At 34.9% G+C, this 23,988-nt stretch overlaps 1 non-coding gene across 1 annotated transcript; it reads left to right on the forward strand.

The window, feature by feature from the left end:
• Window positions 1–22,587: 22,587 nt before the first annotated feature.
• Window positions 22,588–22,694, forward strand: LOC128283118 (small nucleolar RNA R71). Its single transcript, XR_008273459.1, has one exon. It is a non-coding gene; the product is annotated as a small nucleolar RNA R71 (small nucleolar RNA).
• The last annotated feature ends 1,294 nt before the right edge of the window (window positions 22,695–23,988 follow it).

A 23,988-nucleotide genomic window follows, 5' to 3' on the forward strand; every position in this document is an offset into this window, starting at 1 on the left:
TCATATACTTATCTACTAATTTTTTTATAAAATTTTTGGTTGGGCCAATTAGTACAGTTTATTAGTTAAAGTTACCCCTGTTTCAGGACTTGACTGGTCTGACCTCTGTTTACTAAAAAAATTCATATGACTATGAGATTTATTTCTCCTAAAACTAGACTCAATAAGGATTCTGAGGATATAAAATAAACCACCTAATTATATCTTTACAATTTATGGTGAATTTATAAAGTAGGAACAGGGGATTCAGAAACTGCTATGACCCTGTTTAACTAAAATTCAAATATCTTCTAAGATATAATTCCTTTACCTGTTTCATTTATTTCATGTGAAACTAGACATAATAAGCTTCAATTTGATATGTAGTCCATCACCAAATTCAATTTATATGATTTTTAGTAAATTTTCAAACTCGCGTCAGTGTTGCTGTAGTATTCTATTTATGGCAAATTTCATCCCTCTTATGAGTTTTTATGCACTAAGTATCTTAATAATTTTCCTTATCATCAAACATAATCTAAACTTACCATTTTCATAATTTATCATTATCAAATATTTTCTCAACCATTCTGTCACCATATCATAAAATCATTTACACAAAATAAGTATATTGCTATACATGCCATACTTAAATTTACAAGCCATTTACCAAAAATCTTCCGATAGTGTGGTGAGCCTTCGACCTATCGCGACTCTGAACCGGCTTGTCCAAAACTACAATGAGTAAGAAGGAGGAGTAAGCATAAATGCTTAGTAAGTTCATATGTAAATAACAAGTAACATAACAATACAAATATACCAAACAACTTTAGCATGGTATCACCAAAACATATATCATATTTCTAAACATCATTCATCATCTTACTACCTTATCGTTGTTGTATCTATTATCAACCCGGGGGTTAAGAACATACCTGTTCAAAGTATCCATTTCACAACACTTACCAATACGTCCCTTTCATCTTAAGTATTCCTCCATTTGAGTAGAACTTTACCCGTTGAACACATCGGAATATAATTCGGATACATGGATAACTTGCACATAAGTGCCACATATGTAGCCAAGCTACCATGTAACCCGCCCATAAGTGAACTCGGACTCAACTCAACGAGCTCGGCGTTCAGATCCATAAGTGAACTCGGACTCAACTCAACGAGTTCGGATGCCTAGTTACATCTCACGAACTCGGACTCAACTCAACGAGTTCGGACGCTCGCATCCATAAGTGAACTCGGACTCAACTCAACGAGTTCGGATGCCCAAATATCCCAGTGACATGTCACTTGTATCCTAATCCATTCATAAGGTTCAACGGGACCTTTTTCCCAATCATGTGTCTCAACCATCTTCTACGGAATGCCGATACCGATACTCGGTACTATTTCACATTTTCCAAGTATATCACATAATTTGACATATTATCAAACAATTATCACAAGTATAATATTTCATAATAATTATCATATTATTTAAAAAACATTAAAACATTTAAAGTAATAACTATGTTACCAACATTTACATATGAACTTACCTCGTATGCGAAAATGGCTATTTTTACCATTTCGTCCACAACTTGGTATTTTCCCCATTTTAGCCCGAATTTCAGTTTTCCTTGCTCTATCATTTAAAATATAGTCTAATTAGGACTCAAATTATTCAAATTGACCCAAAATCATATTTTGGAAAAATTACAATTGCCCTAAACTTTTGCATATTTACACTTTTGCCCCAAAGCTCGTAAATTAAAATTCAGCCTATTTTCTCATGTTTTATGACATGCTGATCATTTTTCCTTCTATGGCAACATCAAATTCTCACTCTAACATGTACTTATGACTATTAGGTATTTTTACCGATTAAGCCCTTTTGCTCGTTTTCACTTAAAACCGAGTAGCACAAGTTGTCTAACATAATTTAAAACCTCATATTCTATCATAAAACACCAAAATACACAAATTTCACCTATGGGTATTTTTCCAAATATAAACCCTAGGTTAAATTATTGCTAGCATAAGCTAAATCGAGCTACCGGGACTCCAAAAACGTAAAAATCATTAAAAACGAGGCTAGAACGGACTTACAATCAAGTTTGGAAGCTTGAAAACCCTAGCCATGGTTTCTCCTTGCTATATTCGGCCATGGGGTTGAAGATGAGCAAAATTGGCTTTAATTTTGTATTTTAATTCATTTTACCCCTAAATGACCAAAATGCCCTTACTACTAAACTTTCCAAAATTCCATCCATGTCCAATTTTTGTCCATAGACTTAGAAATTGGTAAAATTACTCTTTAAGGACCTCTAATTAATAATCTAATTCAATTTTATGCAAAATACTTCTAGAACACAAGTTTTGCAATTTATTCAATTTAGTCCCAAATTTCAAATTAAGCACTTTATGCATAAAATTTCTTCACGAAATTTTCACACAATCATGCAATCATATCATAGACCTTAAAATAATCATAAAATAATTATTTCTATCTCGGATTTTGTGGTCACGAAACCACTATTCCGACTAGGCCCAAAATCGGGATATTACAACTCTTCCCCTTCGTGGATTTTCGTCCCAAAAATCTTACCGAAAAAGTGGTCTTCACTTTTAATCTCATATTTGGTGTCAAGAACTTTCACTTAGACTGTACCTCCAATACATCTCTTCAATTTCTCATATGATCTAAAAGCTTACAGTCTCAACTCTCAACTGTTCTTAAATTTTCAACCCTTCTCAATTTCCCATGATATCATGACATAAAACCCGGATCTCAACTTGATTTAATGGAGACCGGAATTCCAAGAAATCCGACAATCAAAGAGACCTGAAATTCCATGAATCTGATGAGTAGGAATTCATTCAATATGAGATGTGATTTATAGATCTCGCCAAACATTTAACAATAGGATACATCACATTTTCCTCTTTCCGCCATAGAAATAATTCTGATATGGCCTCAAGAATAATCCTTCTCATTTCCATCCCAATATCAACATTGACAAGGATAATTTTGATAGATCCCAATGCTCGGCTTTAACCCTTTAACAACTCCGATTTTATGTAACATCGGATGCTCTAAACTATCACATTACCTCACCGTCTTGAAACACATCACAATTCATACAACAATACATTCTTGAAAGTCGAAGTCTTTGCTCAATGTAGACTAGTCTAGTTCGACGCTTGCTTTACCAATATTCTCATCTATCCGAACTCACAACATGTAATAAACTTTTAGCTTTCACAAGATGGAAACCTTATCATTCGTAGTGACTTAAACTAATATTCAACTCTTTCTAATAAATATACACTTCTCGTTCAAACTATTTACTCTTTGATCCGTACAAAATGAAATTCTATTATCAAACTTGGGAAAATAATCCCGACATAATTGTCACATGAAATCTTTCAAATAAATAATTTACCATACCGATGAAACTCGCGCTTTTATCACCTATGCCTTTACTGATGTCAAATCCTTACACATAAATTAGAAAAAATCCCAATACTAAAATCACCACATTACCATGATCAAATTAGAAGTATAGTCATATTTGACATGATTATCACGAGCTGAAGAACGTACTTCGAACATGAGTCATAATTGACAAATTATGGAACAAAGATAACAAGAAAACCGAATAAAGAAATCCAAGATAGAGAAACCCAGAATAAAGAAATCCAGAATAAAGAAATCCAGGATAAAGAAACCCAAGATACGATACTATGCCGGAGAATCGAAAACCAAATTCATAGAGAAAATACAGAATACCCTGATAATTCTTCAAAGAAAGAAAGTCCAAAAGAAAACATTATTTAATCCCACTGAAATCAAATATAACAAGATCAACATATCTTCCCATACATATATATCGATGAAGCATCAAGTAGAAGAAACAGAATCATAATATCATATGAATTCTCTCATCAATTCTTATCGAATTAAATGAAATAGAATACCCAATGAAATAGAGCAATATAAATTATAAACCATCAGGACTACCAATGCTTTCATCCAACACCAAAATTAGAAGACATTCCCATATAACAAGAATTTCTTCAAGATCAATAGCCATAGAAATATTTACGAGAACGGGTGAACACATAGAACATCTCAAAAGAGATCGCTAAATCATAGGTCATAATCATCACACTCGGATAATTCACATTTGAAATATCATTTCCCCAACTAGTTCTGCCGTCACAAATTTCATATTAAATCATTCACTAAAGAATGTCAGTTCGAATAAATTTCGATTTACACTTTTCTCGACCTTGCACTTGAGTAATTCGATTTACCAAAGAGAATTCCTTCTCTAACTGGGACAGTGCATAATTCCAATAATCTTTATATCAATCAGATACTTTCTGGCTCTGACTTTACTTATCAACTCATTTTCAATCTCGAATCATACTTATAATTATTCTATCACTGAACTCTTTGGGTTCTCAACCGGAAACTTATTCAATACAAATCTCATGAAATTCCATTATAAGTACCACTTTGGTAAGGGGGAGGGGTTGTAGGACCTCTGACTCGACTTTCTTATACATACACATATGACACAACTTCCATCATCATAGTAACATCATCAAAATCATGTCATTCATTCATGTTGGCTTACACCAATTTTCCTATTGTCCCATTTAGACAATATACTTATGCATATATTCTATGTTTTCTAGATGACTTTACTTATCCATTCATTTAATTAAATTAATTCATGCTCATGACATTATATAAGGCCAAACAAACATAAATATTTGCATCACAATCACAACTTTCATTTCGTGCATCATCATGTACATATCATTACAATCATACAATTCAGTCCAACAATTTAACATAGATAAGTTCATTTCATTATAATCCTTGATCTCATAAAAAAATTGTATATCATTAACATTCATCAACATTCAACGTCCAATCAAGACAAGGACATTTTCATTCGTATCATAATATTATGACCTTTATTCATACCTCTACTACTTTCTATTTATTCCGTTCATCTTATCAAGTAAGCCACATACACTACATCGTATGAGCATTAAGCAAATATGAATATTTATCACAACATGAACTTTCATCTCACATATTATCACATATGTATCATAAACTTTTATTCATACTTTTCTGAACCGAGACTTATCATAATCATAACTTTACTCAAATACCTTCACATAACCGTGAACATGGTCGACATGACTTCGGTTGGAGAGTACCCTGTCTAAATAAGACGGTACTCATACGCGTCGGAAGATATCACACTATCACAGATCAGTGGCATGTATAGCTAAACTTTTACACATGTTAGGTTAGTCCGAGAACCGACTAAACCTGCTTTGATACCACTAAATGTAACACCCCCATGCCCGAGACCGTCACCGGAGTCGAGTATGAGGTGTTACTAAGCTTAATTTAACATTTTTAGAACTTTGGATTATTTGTTTCTACATTCACAGCTTTTAAGCTACTTGCGTCACAGTCACAAGAAAAATCATATCTCGAGTTACTGAAACTCAAAATCAAGATCCGTAAATTTTCCCTGAATCTAGACTCATATACTTATCTACTAATTTTTTATAAAATTTTGGTTGGGCCAATTAGTACAGTTTATTAGTTAAAGTTACCCTGTTTGAGGACTTGACTGGTCGACCTCTGCTTACTAAAAAATTCATATGACTATGAGATTTATTTCTCCTAAAACTAGACTCAATAAGGATTCTGAGGATATAAAATAAACCACCTAATTATATCTTTACAATTTATGGTGAATTTATAAAGTAGGAACAGGGATTCGAAACTGCTATGACCCTGTTTAACTAAAATTCAAATATCTTCTAAGATATAATTCCTTTACCTGTTTCATTTGTTTCATGTGAAACTAGACATAATAAGCTTCAATTTGATATGTAGTCCATCACCAAATTCAATTTATATGATTTTAGTAAATTTTCAAACTCGCGTCGTTGTTGCTGCAAGATTCATTTATGGCAAATTTCATCCCTCTTATGAGTTTTTATGCACTAAGTATCTTAATAATTTTCCTTATCATCGAACATAATCTAAACTTACCATTTTCATAATTTATCATTATCAAATATTTTCTCAACCATTCTGTCACCATATCATAAAATCATTTACACAAAATAAGTATATTGCTATACATGCCATACTTAAATTTACAAGCCATTTACCAAAAATCTTCCTGATAGTGTGACTGAGCCTTCGACCTATCGCGACTCCTGAACTGGCTTGTCCAAAACTACAATGAGTAAGAAGGAGGGAGTAAGCATAAATGCTTAGTAAGTTCATATGTAAATAACAAGTAACATAACAATACAAATATACCAAACAACTTTAGCATGGTATCACCAAAACATATATCATATTTCTAAACATCATTCATCATCTTACTACCTTATCGTTGTTGTATCTATTATCAACCCGGGGGTTAAGAACATACCTGTTCAAAGTATCCATTTCACAACACTTACCAATACGTCCCTTTCATCTTAAGTATTCCTCCATTTGAGTAGAACTTTACCCGTTGAACACATCGGAATATAATTCGGATACATGGATAACTTGCACATAAGTGCCACATATGTAGCCAAGCTACCATGTAACCCGCCCATAAGTGAACTCGGACTCAACTCAACGAGCTCGAGCGTTCGCATCCATAAGTGAACTCGGACTCAACTCAACGAGTTCGGATGCCTAGTTACATCTCACGAACTCGGACTCAACTCAACGAGTTCGGACGCTCGCATCCATAAGTGAACTCGGACTCAACTCAACGAGTTCGGATGCCCAAATATCCCAGTGACATGTCACTTGTATCCTAATCCATTCATAAGGTTCAACGGGACCTTTTTCCCAATCATGTGTCTCAACCATCTTCTACGGAATGCCGATACCGATACTCGGTACTATTTCACATTTTCCAAGTATATCACATAATTTGACATATTATCAAACAATTATCACAAGTATAATATTTCATAATAATTATCATATTATTTAAAAACATTAAAACATTTAAAGTAATAACTATGTTACCAACATTTACATATGAACTTACCTCGTATGCTAAAATGGCTATTTTACCATTTCGTCCACAACTTGGTATTTTCCCCATTTTAGCCCGAATTTCAGTTTTCCTTGCTCTATCATTTAAAATATAGTCTAATTAGGACTCAAATTATTCAAATTGACCCAAAATCATATTTTGGAAAAATTACAATTTGCCCCTAAACTTTTGCATATTTACACTTTTGCCCCAAAGCTCGTAAATTAAAATTCAGCCTATTTTCTTATGTTTTATGAGATGCTGATCATTTTTCCCTTCTATGGAAACATCAAATTCTCACTCTAACATGTACTTATGACTATTAGGTATTTTTACCGATTAAGCCCTTTTGCTCGCTTTTCACTTAAAACCGAGTAGCACAAGTTGTCTAACATAATTTAAAACCTCATATTCTATCATAAAACACCAAAATACACAAATTTCACCTATGGGTATTTTTCCAAATATAAACCCTAGGTTAAATTATTGCTAGCATAAGCTAAATCGAGCTACGGGACTCCAAAACGTAAAAATCATTAAAACGAGGCTAGAACGGACTTACAATCGAGCTTGGAAGCTTGAAAACCCTAGCCATGGTTTCTCCTTGCTATATTCGGCCATGGGGTTGAAGATGAGCAAAATTGGCTTTTAATTTTGTATTTTAATTCATTTTACCCTAAATGACCAAAATGCCCTTACTACTAAACTTTCCAAAATTCCATCCATGTCCAATTTTGTCCATAGACTTAGAAATTGGTAAAATTACTCTTTAAGGACCTCTAATTAATAATCTAATTCAATTTTATGCAAAATACTTCTAGAACACAAGTTTTGCTATTTATTCAATTTAGTCCCAAATTTCAAATTAAGCACTTTATGCATAAAATTTCTTCACGAAATTTTCACACAATCATGCAATCATATCATAGACCTTAAAATAATCATAAAATAATTATTTCTATCTCGGATTTTGTGGTCACGAAACCACTATTCCGACTAGGCCCAAAATCAGGATATTACATTTTTAGTATGAAATTGTTTTGGGATATTAACTAGGAGGTCTGAAATAGCAATTTGACCCATTACTAAGTTATGGACAAAAGTTGGACATGGAGGGAATTTTTGGAAAGTTTAGTAGTAAGGGCATTTTGGTCATTTGTATATTAAATGAAATAAAATGGGAAAAATAACACAAAATTGGTCATAATCTTCACTAGTTGCTGCTGAAATTTGCTCTCCTCCATAGCTAGGGTTTCTTCAATTTTCAAGCTTCATAGTAAGTGATTTCAAGCCCCGTTTTTAATGTTCTTCACATTTTTGAAATCTTCGTAGCTCGATTTACTTATTTCTACCATTATTTCGAGTTAGGGTGTATGCTTAAAAATTTATCCATGAATGATAGGCATGTATTTTGTTGTTTGATGGTAGAAGATGAATGTTTGAAGTTAGGAGAACGATCTTTTCTAAGCGATTTTTAACGAAAACGAGCAAAACAGCATAATCGATAAAAATACCTATTGTTCATAACTATGTGTTAGAGTGAGAATTTGATGTTGCCATAGAAGAGAAAAATGATCAGTAGGTCATTAAACATAAGAATAAGGGCTGAAATTAAATTTCCGAGCCTTGGGGAAAAATCATAATTTTGTAAAAGTTAGGGGGCAAAAATGTAATTTTTGTATAATGTGATTTTTGGATTAAAATAAATATTTCGAGTGTTAAATGAACTAAATATGTTGTTATAGATCAAGAAAAGCGTGGAATCGACCTCGAACGGGAGAAGGAGAAAGTTTTGGACTAAATTGCAAAATTGCCATATTTTGCACTGAGGTAAGTTTGTACGTAAATAATACATTAATTTCATTTACATTCTTATATTTCAGCCTATTATATATATTAGATGATGTTGAAGTATAAATCGACCATAGGAAGAATGGAAATAAGTAATAGAGAGAGATCTCGGTTGAACATTCGGAAAGATCGAATAAAATAGAGGGGAAGTAGCTAGGTCACATGTATGGTGCCGAGTGCACATCATGTGTACAAGAAAGCTATGGGATACTATGTAGTAGCTAGGTCACATGTGTGATACGGGATGTATCCCATGTAGACAAGAGAGCTACGTGAGAGATACATGTAGCTAGGTCGCATGCGTGATTCCAAGTGAAGGACACCATGTAGACAACAGAGCTACGAGACAAATCGGCTAGGTCGCATGAGTGGTACTAAGTGTTCACCATGTGTACAAGAGAGCCGAATTAAATGAAATATGATGGTGGGTCTGTGTGCTAAAACCATCAAGTATCGAGGATTAATCCAAATTGTTCAACGGGATGGCTTTATGGTGACATTGTAGTCATGGGCCTATACTTGTGATTTATGAAATGTAGTGAAAATGATTTGTGATATATATATATATATATATATATATATATATATAAGTTAAAATGAGGTTAGTACAAAGAATGTGTGAAAGAGTGAAATTAGCATTAAAACTGTTTTGGACAGTATCAGTGACGTGCATTTTAAAAATCACCAAAAATATAAGGAATTTAATTAGAGGTTTAATAAGATGTGAAATTAAAGCTTAATGAGTCTATTTTCATTTAAAAGAAACAGAGAAAGAAAAGCAATTCTATATTTTGAGATATTTACAATTGTGTGTGACTTGCTCAGAATGACTATGTGATCCCCTGTTCCAACTTTGAAAAATCATTAAAAATTTTACAAAACAAATTAAGAAATATAGTTTATATTCCTAAATTACTTATTGAGTCTAGTTTTAAATGAAACAGGTTTCATGGTTATTTTAATTGTGTACTGAGATAAATTCAATTCGTAGTGAACAGAGGTCAGATCAGTTGAGCTGTGTAACAGGGGAAACTTTAACTAATAAACTGTACTAATTGGCTGAACCAAAAATTCTAGAAAAACATTAGTAAGAATTTGTATGAGTCTAGATTTAAGGAAATTTTACAGATTTGAATTTGGAGTTTTGTAACTCGAGTTATGATTTATTTAGTGATTATGACGCAGGAGGGACAGTTTGATCAAACCGGAGTAAATAGTAAAAAAATTAAAAATATGATATAATTGAGTTATGTTGTAAACATATTAGATTCCTTATCTATTATTTATATACTTACTTACTAAGCTATAAGCTTACTTTCTTTTCTCTCTTTTGTCTTATAGCGTTATCCAGCTAGCACAGGAGTTAGAGATTGTTGAAGATCCGCCCGCACTATCAATACTCTTGGTATCTGAACTCAACATTTTGAAATATGGCATGTATAGCAGACTTAGTTATTTTGTTACGTGTCATAATTGTCTAGGTTTAAAATACTACTTATAGTATCAAACTAATCATTTTGTACGAAGCCTTTGAAATTGGTTTGTATTGTTAATGGCATATGTTATAATGATTCATGATCAAATTGCACGCCATATTTTTGTTGGGTTTTATTTAATAGTATATACTATAATTTGTTAATACCTCGTACCCTATTCCGGTGACGGATACGGGTAAGGGGTGTTACATTTTCCGAATAGGACTCTGCTTGGGCTCGACAGGGACACGCCCGTGTGCGATTACTTCAGGCTGTGGTCAAGCCTGTTAAATAGGCACGGGCATGTGGTCTACCCGTGTGAGTCGTGCTTCGATTCTGCCAAATTGACACGACCGAAAGGTTTGCCAGTGTAAGGAAGTCCAGCTGTGTTGATTTCGTACGTTGGCCCATTTTCTTCGTTTTTGGCCCATATCTCCTTCCTTTCACTCTCCTATGATCACCTAAGTATAAAACATGAAATTAAGGCATTAGGAGCATCGAATTCACCAAATTTAAGGATAAATCATCCATAAAATGTGCTAAGCATGAGATAGAAATATGTATGAATTACGATTTATCAAACATATTGATGAGTACTCACAATCTTATGGTATGCCAATTATATCCAATGGTCTCAAGTATCACAAGGTCAAAATATTTGTATTTAAACATACATGTTACTTACCGATTTTTTATTACTTTCACTGCACATTTGTATCATTTGCACAATATTATCACTGTCACTTAGCATGTATGACATGCTTACACATATACTCTTTCACAACAGTAATCATAAATATATAGCACATATATAGCATCTCATTTTAGTTCACAATTTCACAATAACACAAGCACATATCGCACAAGATAAACATGGGTACAAGAAAGCTTACACTCAAAATTTAGAGTAAGGGTTTAGCTACCACTAAATTCCCAAATAACGCATTAAATCATGTCCACAAGCAATTAATCTAAAGATTTACCACTACGCTTTTGCCGAAATGCTGAAAGCTAAAACTAGCCTTTTCTAGTTTGTAGATGGTCCTTGTGAATCCGAAAGTTCAACACAACAATTCACACAACAATACATTCAAAAATCAACTAAGATGTAACATCCCAAAATTAGGGTCTAGTCAAAATAGTGGTTTCGAGATAAAAAATCTGAAGTAGAAATAATTATTTTATGATTATTTGATGATCCATGATATGAATGCATGTTTGTGTAAAATTTTCATGAAGAAATTTTATGCCTAAAGTTTTCAATTTGAAGTTAGGGACTAAATTGAATAAGTTGCAAAACTTGAGTTCTAGAAGCTTTAAGCATGAAATTGCTATGGATTTTTAACTAGAGGTCCTTAAATAGTAATTTGACCAAGTTTTAAAATTCTGGACAAAAGTAGGCATGCTAAGGAAAATTTAAAAGAAAGGCATTAAAGGGCAATTTAGTCATTTAGTTAATAAAAGAATAAAAAAGGGAAAAATCAAGCAAAATTTGCTCATCTTCTCCATGCCATAGCTGAAATTCCTAAGGGTTCCATATCTAGGGTTTTTCAACTTTTCAAGCTCAATAGTAAGTACGTCTTAGCTCTGTTTTTGATGTTCTTCATGTTTTTGAGATCTTTGAAGCATGATCTAGTTATTTCTACCCTTATTTTAAGCTAGGGTTCATGTTCAAAAACTTTCCCATGTGTGACATGCATGTATTTTCGATATTTAATGGAGGAATATAAAAGATTGATGTGTATTTAACATCTTTTACTAAGTGATTTTTGATGGAAATGCATGTAAAGGACCTATTTGTAAAAGTTTTAAAATGGGTAGTAAATATGTGAAATAAAGAAAAACGTAGGCTACTAAGAGTAGGAATATGAATCGGCTAGGCTTGGGTAGTAAAGGAAATGCTTGTATTTCATTTTACGAGCCTAAGGACCAATTTGTCAATAAGTGAAAAGTTAGGGGTAAAAAGGTAATTTTATCAAAGTATGTGTTATGGGTTGATTCAAACAATGTATGTATTAAATAAGTTAAATTTGGCATTATAGATCAAGAAAAACATGATTCGGGTTTTGATCGGGGGAAAAACAAGGTTTACGAAGAATAGGCTTATTTTCATCATTTTGTACCGAGGTAAGTTCATATAAAATAATGTGATGTTATGTTATATTTTTGATGTTGAGTATTACATGAATTAAAATTCTTCAATGTTATTATGAGTTATGCTTTGATTACTCCACGAGTAAGTGATGAGTGTTATGGACATTGAGATTGACATTACGAGCAAGCTTGACAGAGATGTGATATCAAAAAATCTCGTTTGAACTTGTAACGCCCCAAAAGTCTCGAAATCCTGAATTTTCTTTTTTTATTTCGATTTTGATAAAAAGTGTGCTTAATATTCCTAGTTAATTTTTATTTATGTGATAATAGGTCTTAGTTAAAGTTTAAGTTCGAACTTAAGGGTGAAGGAAATTATAGGTTAATACTTAAAAGAACCCCAATGGCAAGTAGGTGAGCTTTTGAATAAATGAAGGAGGAATTGGACACAAGAAAGCCTTGTGGTGGAATGGCAAGTGGTGTCACATACAGGGCAATGGGGTTTGGGGTTTGAATCCCTCATTGCTCAAAAGAAGGATTTATTTTTGCTTAAGAGATAGTCAGTGTTGGCGTTGGATATGAACACTGTAGGGAGTGATAAGAGGAGAACTTTGAGGAGGGGATTAGGGATTTATTAGGGAGAAAAATTAGGAGATGAGGAGTGAAGAAGAGGTGAAGCTGAATTAGGAATTTGGGCATAGGAAATTCGGCTATAGACTATATATAGGTGTCGAATGTGAGGATTCCAGGCTAATGCCAAATTCTCCCTTTCCTTGTTACCAGAAAACATTTTTCTCTCCAAGGATCAAAAAGTCGAAATCCCTTGTTCTTCTTTCTTTACTTTATGCTGATTTTCCATTCTTTCCCCTACTCAATACTTCTTTTTTGATTCACCACTGGTTGTAAACGGTTGCTACTACTCTTTTACTTTGTGCCTAATAACCTTTTCCATCATACAAACCTTAGAAGCCGAATATCCTCTGTGCTGCCACTACTCCTTCTACCTCAGCCAATTCTAGTGTAAGTGTTTTGTTCTTTCAGTTGGTTTTGCTAAGTATCGATTACTCCTGTCCCTCACTCCTTCTGAATCGGTTTTGGTAGGATTAGTATCGAACCTCAGTCTTTTGGATCTCTGCCGATTTGCTCCCTAAGTGTTGAAACTTTGGTAAGTGTTCTTCATTTTGGTAAGGGTTGGCCAAATAGGCTTTAATGGGAAAGGGTGACATATGTTGGATACAAGTCACCCATTATGTTTTTAACAATAAGGTTAATGCAGATCTGGGAAGTGCTCATGATAAGTGAGCAAGAAAAAGCCATTAAGGCTTGGCGTTCCAGGTAAGGTTAAGGTAAGACCTCAACTTTTGGCAAGGTATTTGATAAGTATGTGTGGTTAATCATTGAGTGATATCGATTGTAGGTTCATGGCTAGGGGGATCGTAGGACGCTATATTACTAGGTGTGCACATACACTGCACACATACAGTAGATCGACAAATCCCGAAATGCCGAAAAGCCAAAATGCTAAAAAGCCAAAATTGTGGCTATAATAGACCTGCGAGTGCACGAACACTCGTAAGGGGAAACCGATAGGTTATTAGAGGCCCCATGGGCGATACCATGGACTTGGACCGTGTATTGGCCAACCGGGCCAGAATGGGCTAAATGGGCCGATGGGCTGTAGGCCCAAAATAGGCAAAATTGGCAACTTGATACCAAGTGATGAGAAGTTGTATGAAAGCATGACTATGAATGTGATTTGAGCCTAATGGGCCATACGAATGTGATTTGGGCCTAATGGGCCATAAGAATGTGATTTGGGCCTAATGGGCCATACGATTGTGATTTAGGCCTAATGGGCCATACGAATGTGATTTGGACCTAATGGGCCATGTGAATGAGATTGGGCCTAGTAGGCCATATGCATGTATGTAGCCTTGTTTGGGCTTTGTAAGGGGTTTTGGATTTAGTATCTGAAACTGCTTGAACGGACATAAAACTTAATTAATTGATTGCGACCGCAGACGAGTCATAAAGTTAAGGTGTGGCAATTGATCGCGTTATTTCGTGATAGGTTTTAAATATTTATAATTACTCGTTCTTGAACTAACTATTATCGCGATGTAGGCAAGTGTACCTATCGAACAGTAGTATAGTTTTAGCAAGACTGGATTGTCGAACCCAAAGGAACTAAAAGTACTAGTAATGACTGTCTTTTTATTATCTAGCCTAAGAATAGAGAGGTTTTGTTTTAATTAACTAATTATCTAAACTAAGAATTCACAAAGAATGGAATTGGGGAATTGCTTGTGGGAAAATCGATTGAATTAAGACAATACCTAACGAAAAATCCACCTAGACTGTACTTGTTATTCTGGCTCCAAATCGGACGATTTATTCATTTAACTTGTTCCGTAGAGATCCCTAAGTTATGTTATTATCCCTATTCAAGACTAATAATGTCTAATCCCTAGATTGAATAATTGAGACTTTTCTCTAATTAACACTCTAGGGTTGCATTAACTCGATCTATGGATCCCCTTATTAGGTTTCACCCTAATCCGGCAAAATCTTGTCACCCTATGTCTAGGTGCGCAATCAACTCTGCTTAATTATGAAAAATGTACTCTTAGATAGGGTCTATTCCTCCTCTGAATAAGAGCTTATCCTGAATCAGTATCCTGGGATATCAAAACAAGAATTAAGAACACATAATTAAGAACAAGTTAAATATTTATCATACACTTCAGAAAATAATAACAAGATTCGTCTTAGGTTTCATTCCCCTTAGGTATTTATGGGTTTTAGTTCATAACTAAATAAGAAAACATCTCAGAGTGATAAAGTATTCAAAACATAAAGAAAACCCAAAACTCTTGAAGAGGGAATTGAGGAGAGATCTTCAGTCTTGATGATGAATCCGGCTTCTGAGATGGATCAATCGGCTTCCTTGGAGTAATTCTTTACCCCCTCTTCTCCGTCTCCTTTTTCTTCCTCCACTAGGGTGTATTTATAGGCTTTGGAATGCCTAAGAGCCCTCAAAATTAGCCTTTTCTGAATTGGACTCAACTTGGGCTTGGCAGGGACACGCCTGTGCGATTACTTCCGCAGTAGTGCTCGAGCTCGCTAAATTGACACTACTGTGTGATCTACCCGTGTAAGGAGGCCCAGGCCTTGTTGATTTCGTACTTTGGACCATTTTCTCCATTTTTGGCTCGTTTCTCATTCCTTTTGCTCTCATATGCTCTTCTGAGTATAAAACATGAAATTAAAGCATTAGGAGCATCGAATTCACCAATTCTAATAGGAAATCATCCATAAAATGCGTTAAGTATGGGGTAAAAATATGTATAAATTACGGTTTATGAAATACCCCCACACTTAAGCATTTGCTTGTCCTCAAGCCAAATTATCAACTCATAATCAAAATAAATTCTTCTCAACTTATAATTTCTATTGATAATATCTCAAAATAACCCATAAGTAATCATACATTGAGAATTCAACTAAAAGAACATAAAAGTTTCAAACATTCCAAGTTGAGCATTTAGTCATGCAACATAGGTGTCTCCCCTCGTCTAAGTAATTACCTTTGATTAAGAATATCACAGAGTTGGATATCCTCACTAAAGATTCACTCAAATCACTCAAGGTGTTTAAGGACAATAAATGAAGCACTCAATAGCCAATAATGAAAAGTCATTACCATAGGCTTGCATGAAAATCAAATCTTCACCACTACAATTTAAGATGATACTTCAATCAAAAGGTCTTTAGAGGGTTGTAATGAGGCTTGGTTAGGGGGTGTGGTCACAAGCTGAAAGAAAGGGTTAGAATCGAGATTGAATTGAAAAATTGCCTAATTAGAAAAAGAGTTAATCATCACTTGTGTACAATCGAGCTTCTTCTAAAAAAAAAAGTGGAATTACTAATGTGTATACATAGTTTTTTTTTTTAGAACAAGTTAAATAACATAGACTAACTATTAAGAACAAGACATAGCTAAGCAATTTATTCAACTCAAATCTCGACAAAAAATAGGGATTAATTTAGGGGATTTCAACAATAATGGGTTAAGGGTTAATATTAAGGGTAATACAAGGAATGGCTTTGTTAGGCTCAAGGATGTTTACTAGGGGTTAGTCATGGAGGTAGGATTTTCATGGCATGAGTGGGTTAATCCTAAGTGCCTTAATCATTTTGACATATCAAATCAAATGGTGTGGTCTCGACATGCATAATCAAGCAAGTTCTAGAATAACAGTTCAATACTGACGCATTCAAAGCAATAATAAATGTGAGCATGAAAGAATTAATAGGTGCTTAAAAGGCTAAAAAATCTCACAAAAATTATGGCTTTTTGATGTTTAAAACTTGTGAATTCCAACTCAAAGTAATACCTAAACTTTGGGGAAACAACCTAAGATTTTAAATTCTTAAAAATCAACTTATCATGCTTGATTCTCTAATGTCTTAAAGTTTAAACAATCAATGCATAATTGCCTATGTTTTAATTCAAGATATATCAATAAAAATCATAAATCAATCAAAATTTATCCTAAATATGATATGAGAGCTTTTCAAGAGAACAAGGTAGTCATTCAGGGATTTTTATGATAATGAAATAAATATTCATTGCCCTCAATGTACAAAGACTAATATTAGAGTATAAGAATAAGGGAGGGAGACAAGTGAAACTTCTTGAGTTAAAAATGCATGGAATCCTGGATTAGCAAGAGCGAGTTGTTGGAAATAAAGCTAGAGGACAAATATGATTCTGAAGAATAATAGGAGGATTGGGGAAATAATTTGGTAGCAATTATAAAGATAAGCCGTGTTTAAAAACAAAAGAATCTTCAAAAATTAATAAAATAAAAAAATAAAATAAAATAGGATAGATAACCTAATTTTTTTAAGTGTCATGGCCGGTTCACACACCCGTGTGGATCGTGTCTCGCCCGTGTTTGTCGCGAAATGAGATGTCGTCACACGGCCTTCGGAAACGCCTGTGTGTATAGGGCATGTGTCTTCATGATCATATTACACGATCGTGTGTGATGTGGTTCGCTTCTCCCACAGTCATGTAGGTCTTCGCACGCCCGTGTCATTTTGACAGTGTCATCTACGGGTACTAGACACGGGCGTGTCGCACACCCATGTTCGTTTGGCAGATTTGACCACGGCTAGGTCGCACGCCTGTGGCCACTTATCACATCCTGTTTTGGGAAAGATAACTTTTACCCTGTTTTCACACGGCCATATCGTACGGCCGTGTTTCCGTCTGTGTTGGTCACACGGCCTTAAGCACGACCGTGTGATCGGCCGTGTAGAGTTGGGAACTTGTGTTTCAAATACTCTGTTAGTGACCTAAATGTTTAAAACTTGAAATTTAAATAATTTAAAACCGTTAGTGCTTGGGTTGCCTCCCGGGAAGCGCTTGTTTATAGTCTAAGCTCGACTATTACCTTTTTGGTTTATTCAGGGCAGTTTGTGGAGTCGTAGCTCCTCTCCATCATCTTTGAAATTCTCACCATTATAAAGTTTAAGACGATGTACATTTACTTTGAAAGTACCATATGATGGGTGACTCACCTCTATTGTGCCATATGGTAGAACAGATTGAATTACGAAAGGTCCTGACCATCGTGATTTAAGTTTCCCAGGAAACAATCTGAGTCTTGAGTTATATAGTAAGACAAGATCTTCAACTTCAAATTGTTTTCGTTTCTTTAAGTGAGTGTCATGGCGCCGCTTTCTTGCTTCCTTGTATAGGCTTGAATTTTTGTATGCATTGGCTTGCCACTCATCAAGCTCGTTCAGCTGCATCAACTTGTTTTTTCCTACAAGTTCGGGATCAAGGTTTAGAAATTTGATGGCCCAAAAAGCTTTATGCTCTAGTTCAAATGGTAGATGACAACTTTTTCCATAAACAAGTCTGTAAGGTGATGTCCCTATGGGGGTCTTAAAAGCAGTTCTGTAAGCCCATAAGGCATCGTCTACTTCGCTGCCCAATCTTTTCTGTTTGATTCTACTATTTTTTCAAGGATCCATTTGATTTCTCGGTTTGCTACTTAAACTTGTCCATTAGTCTGAGGATGGTATGGGGTGGCTGTTCTATGATGAACTCCGTATTTCTTAAGAGTTTTTTCAAATTGGGTATTACAAAAATGAGTGCCCCTGTCCCTGATAATTGCTCTAGGTGTTTCGAATCTCGAGAAGAGTGTTTTAAGGAAACGTACTACCACTCTAGCATCATTAGTAGGTAGAGCTTGGGCTACCACCCATTTGGACATGTAATCAACTACTACTAAGATGTATTTATTCCCAAATGAACTGGGGAATGGGCCCATGAAATTGATACCCCAAACGTCAAATATTTCACATGAAAGCATATAGTTTTGAGGCATTTCATCATGTTTAGATATGTTACCTGTCCGTTGGCATTTGTCACATGAAGTAACATACCTGTTAGCGTCTTTGAATAATGAAGGTCAATAAAAACCTGATTCAAGTATTTTGTGTGCGGTCTTAGTTCCACTATAGTGTCCTCCGGTTGGCCCTGAGTGGCAATGTTCTAATATTTTTAAAGTTTCTGATCTTGTAACGCATCTTCTAATGACTTGATCTGCACATCTGCGAAACAGAAAGGGGTTGTCCCAAAAGTAGTTTTTCACATCATTAAAGAATCGCTTCTTTTGCTGTTGTGATAACCCTTTTGGGATAATGTTAGCAGTTAAAAAATTCGCGATGTTTGCAAACCAAGGTACCTCGAAGTTAGATATAGCGAAAAATTGTTCTTCGGGGAACAAATCATTTATTTCAACGTCATCTAGTTCTCTGGTATTGGATTTCTCGAGCCTGGACAAATGATCAGCCACGAGATTTTCAGCTCCTTTCTTATCCTGAATCTCCAAGTCGAATTCCTATAATAGGAGAATCCATTGAATGAGTCGAGGTTTTGCATCAGTTTTAGTTAAAAGGTAGCGAAGGGCAGAATGGTCAGTGTAAACAACAACTTTAGACAATATGAGATATGATCGAAATTTATCAAATGCAAAAACCACAGCTGGCAACTCTTTTTCCGTAGTAGTATAATTTTCTTGTGCAGCTGTTAAAGTTTTATTGGCATAATAGATAGGTTGAAAATGTCTCTTCGCTATCCCAATACTGCACCAACTGCAAAATCACTCGCATCACACATTAGTTCAAATGGTATGTTCCAATCAGGTGCAATTATGATTGGAGCATTAATTAATTTATCCTTTAAAGTATTAAATGCTTCTAAACACTCCTCATCGAAATTAAAAGGTATATCTTTTTCTAGCAATTTAGTCAAAGGCTTAGCTATTTTAGAAAAATCCTTAATAAATCTTCTACAAAAACCAGCATGTCCTAAAAAGCTTCTAATAGCCTTAACCAAACTAGGAGGTGGTAATTTTTCGATTGTTTCTATTTTAGATTTGTCCACCTCAATTCCTTTATTAGAAATTTTATGCCCTAATACAATACCTTCTTGAACCATGAAGTGACATTTCTCCCAGTTAAGTACAAGGTTTGTTTCCTCACATATTATTAAAACTCGTTTTAAATTTTTAAGGCAGAGATGGAAAGAGTTAGCGAATACCAAAAAATCATCCTTAAATACTTCCATGATATCTTCCAAGAGTTCGTCGAAGATGGCCATCATATAGCGCTGAAAAGTGACAGGAGCATTACATAATCCAAAAGGCATTCTACTATAAGTGAACGTACCATATGGGCATGTGAATGTCATCTTTTCTTAATCTTCAGGAGCTATTGGGATTTGGAAGTAACCAGAGAGTCCATCTAGAAAGTAGTAATACATGTGTCCGGATAATCTTTCCAACATTTGGTCAATGAATGGCAAGGGGAAGTGATCTTTTCTTGTGGAATCATTTAGTTTCCTGTAGTCTATGCAAACTCTCCATCCTGTGACTATTCTTGTTGGGATTAATTCATTCTTCTCGTTAGTCACAACCGTCATGCCTCCTTTCTTGGGGACAACCTGCACTGGACTTACCCAAGAACTGTCAGAAATAGGATAAATAATTCCAGCATCTAGAAGTTTAATTACCTCAGCTTTTACAACTTCCTTCATGTTGGGGTTCAGTCGTCTTTGAGCTTGCACACACGGTTTATATTCATCTTCCATCAAAATTTTGTGGGTGCAAAAAGGGGGGTTGATTCCTTTAATGTTAGAAATTTTCCAAGCTATGGCCTTTTTATGTTCCTTTAATACTTGGATCAATTCCTATTTCTCCTTGGGTTGCAAGTTGGAAGCAATAATAACTAGTAATGTAGAGTTATTTCCAAGGAATGCGTACTCCAAGTGGTTTGGTAATTGTTTAAGTTCCAGTTTGGGAGGCTCTTCAATACAGGATTTTTGCTTAAGTTCATCGTTTAGCTTAATGCCCTCATATTCTACTTGTCTTGAAGAATACTCATTAGGTTCATCATCTGTCTCCTCTTCTTGAGCTAGATACAGTTCTATCGTGTCTTTCTGTATAATTTCTTGAAAAGAGTCTTGAGTAGTATGATCAATAAAGTCAATAAAATAACATGAATCATCTTGTTCCCTAGAAAACCTCATAGCATCATAAATTTTAAAGATAATATCCTCGTCACCTACTCTAAGTACCAATTTACCATCACCCACATCGATTACAGCCCTAGCAGTGGCTAAAAATGGGTGCCCTAAAATTAAGGGCACTTCCACATCTTCATCCATGTCAAGCACAACAAAGTCAACAAGAAATATGAATTTATCTCCTTTCATGAGTACGTCTTCTATAATGCCCCCAAGATATTTAACAGATCTATCGGCTAATTGAATACTCATCCTAGTAGGTTTAGGTTCCCCAAGGCCAAGTTGTTTTAACATTTTATATGGCATCAAATTAATGCTAGCGCCTGAATCAGCTAGTGCTTTCTCAACATTCAGACTACCAATTAAGCAAGGGATAGTACAACTCCCTGGATCTTTCAGTTTGGTTGGAAACTTGTTTTGGAGTATGGCTGAGCACTCCTCGTTGAGTTCTACTGTAGACAAGTCCTCGAATTTCCTTTTATTTGTTAGAAGCCCTTTCAAACATTTTGCGCATGTAGGCATCTGCGAGATGGCTTCAACAAAAGGTAAGTTGATATGTAATTGCTTAAAAAGTTCAAGAAACTTACCGAATTGCGCATCAATGCGATCTTTTTTCAATTTTGCTGGGTACGGAACTGGAGGTTTATATTCTTTCGGCACTATTTTGTCACTATTTTCGGTTTTTTCTTCCCTTCTTTTGCTTACCACGTCCTCTTGTGTTAGCTTCTTTTAAGTTTCCGCTAACACTTTCCCACTCCTTAGTGTAACTACTTTCACATGCTCTTTTGATTGGGTGTTACTAGGTAAACTTCCTAGTGGTCTTTCTGAAATTAATTTGGACAGTTGGCTTATCTGAGTTTCGAGCCCTTGGATCGATGCTTGTTGATTCTTAAATGCTGTCTCGGTGCTCTGGAAACGAGTTTCTAACACTGATATAAACTTTGAGAGCATCTCTTCAAGGTTCGGCTTCTTTTCCTGTTGGTAGGGTTGTTGGTAACCTGGAGGTGGTTGTGGTCTTTGATTTCCTTGACCACCCCACGAGAAATTGGGGTGGTTCCTCCAACCTGCATTGTAAGTGTTACTATATGGATTGTTTTGAGGTTGAGGATTATTACCCATGTAATTTAATTGCTCGTTATCCATGTTGTGGCCATAAGGTTGGTATTTTGAATGACTTGTTCCACCTCCACTTGCTTCGCACTGCATTATTGGATGAACCTGCAAAGAACTAAGAAAACCATCAATTTTCTTATTCAAGAGTTCTACCTGATTAGAGAGCATGGTGACCGAATTGACGTTATAAATGATGGCTGTTTTTGTTGGCTTTGTCATCATGACTTGCCACTGATAGTTATTCAGTGACATCTCCTCTAGAAACTCATAAGCATCTTCAGGTGTTTTATTATTGATGGTTCAGCAAGCAGCTGCGTCAACCATTTGTCGAGTTGAAGGATTCAGACCATTATGGAATGTTTGAACTTGGAGCCAAAGAGGTAAACCATGGTGAGGGCACCTTTTCAAAAGATCCTTATATCTCTCTCATGCATCGTAGGGTGTTTCTAAATCCATCTACACAAAAAAAGAGATATCATTACGTAATTTAGCCGTTTTAGCCGGCAGAAAATATTTTAGTAAAAATTTTTCGATCATTTGTTCCCAAGTACTAATTGACCCTCGTGGTAACGAGTTCAACCACTATTTAGCTTTGTTCCTCAATAAAAAAGGGAATAGCTGAAGACGAATGGCATCATCAGAAACACCATTAATTTTAAATGCATCGCATAGTTCCAAGTAGTTGGCTAAATAAGCGTTAGGATCTTAATCCTACAAATCATCAAACTGAAAAAATTGTTGTGTCATTTGAATAGTGTTAGGTTTTAATTCAAAAGTATTTGCAGCTATAGCAGGTCTAACTATGCTTGATTCAGTTCCTGTTAAAGAAGGTTTAGCATAATCATACATAATACGTGGAGCAGGATTTTGATTAATCGCAATTGCAAGAGGTAGCTGATTGCATTTGTTTTCAGCCATCTTTTTGGTTGCGAGTTGAGTATCGTCTTCTTGCTCGTTCTCTATGTATCGTAAGCTTTGCCTTATTTCTCTTTGATTTCTGCGAACTGTATGATCAATTTCTTCGACAAAAAGTAATGGTCCTGACGAGTTTCTTCTAGTCATAAACTATAGAAACCTGCCAAGAGAAGGAGAAAGTAAATTAATAAGTAATAACAATAATAAAATTAAATTGCAAGGAAAATAAATGGCTAAACTTATAAAAATTGAGCGTTCCTAATATCTTAGTTCCTTGGCAACGGCGCCAAAAACTTGATCGCATTATTTTGTGGTAGGTTTTAAATATTTATAATTACTCGTTCTTCAACTAACTATTTTCGCGATGTAGGCAAGTGTACCTATCGAACAGTAGTATAGTTTTAGCAAAACCGAATTGTCGAACCCAAAGGAACTAAAAGTACTAGTAATGATTGTTTTTTTATTATCTAGCCTAAGAATATAGAGCTTTTGTTTTAATTAACTAATTATCTAAACTAAGAATTCATAGAGAATGGAATTGGGGAATTGCTTTTGGGAAAATCAATTGAATTAAGACAATACCTAAGTTATGTTATTATCCCTATTCAAGACTAATAACGTCTAATCCATAGATTGAATAATTGAGACTTTTCTATAATTAACACTCTAGGGTTGCATTAACTCGATCTATGGATCCCCTTATTAGGTTTCACCCTAATCCGGCAAAATCTTGTCACCCTATGTCTAGGTGCGCAATCAACTCCGCTTAATTATGATAAATATACTCTTAGACAGGGTCTATTCCTCCTCTGAATAAGAGCTTATCCTGAATCAGTATCCTGGGATATCAAAACAATAATTAAGAACA

The sequence above is a fragment of the Gossypium arboreum genome, chromosome 10, assembly GCF_025698485.1.
Source record: "Gossypium arboreum isolate Shixiya-1 chromosome 10, ASM2569848v2, whole genome shotgun sequence".
Lineage (NCBI taxonomy): Eukaryota > Viridiplantae > Streptophyta > Magnoliopsida > Malvales > Malvaceae > Gossypium > Gossypium arboreum.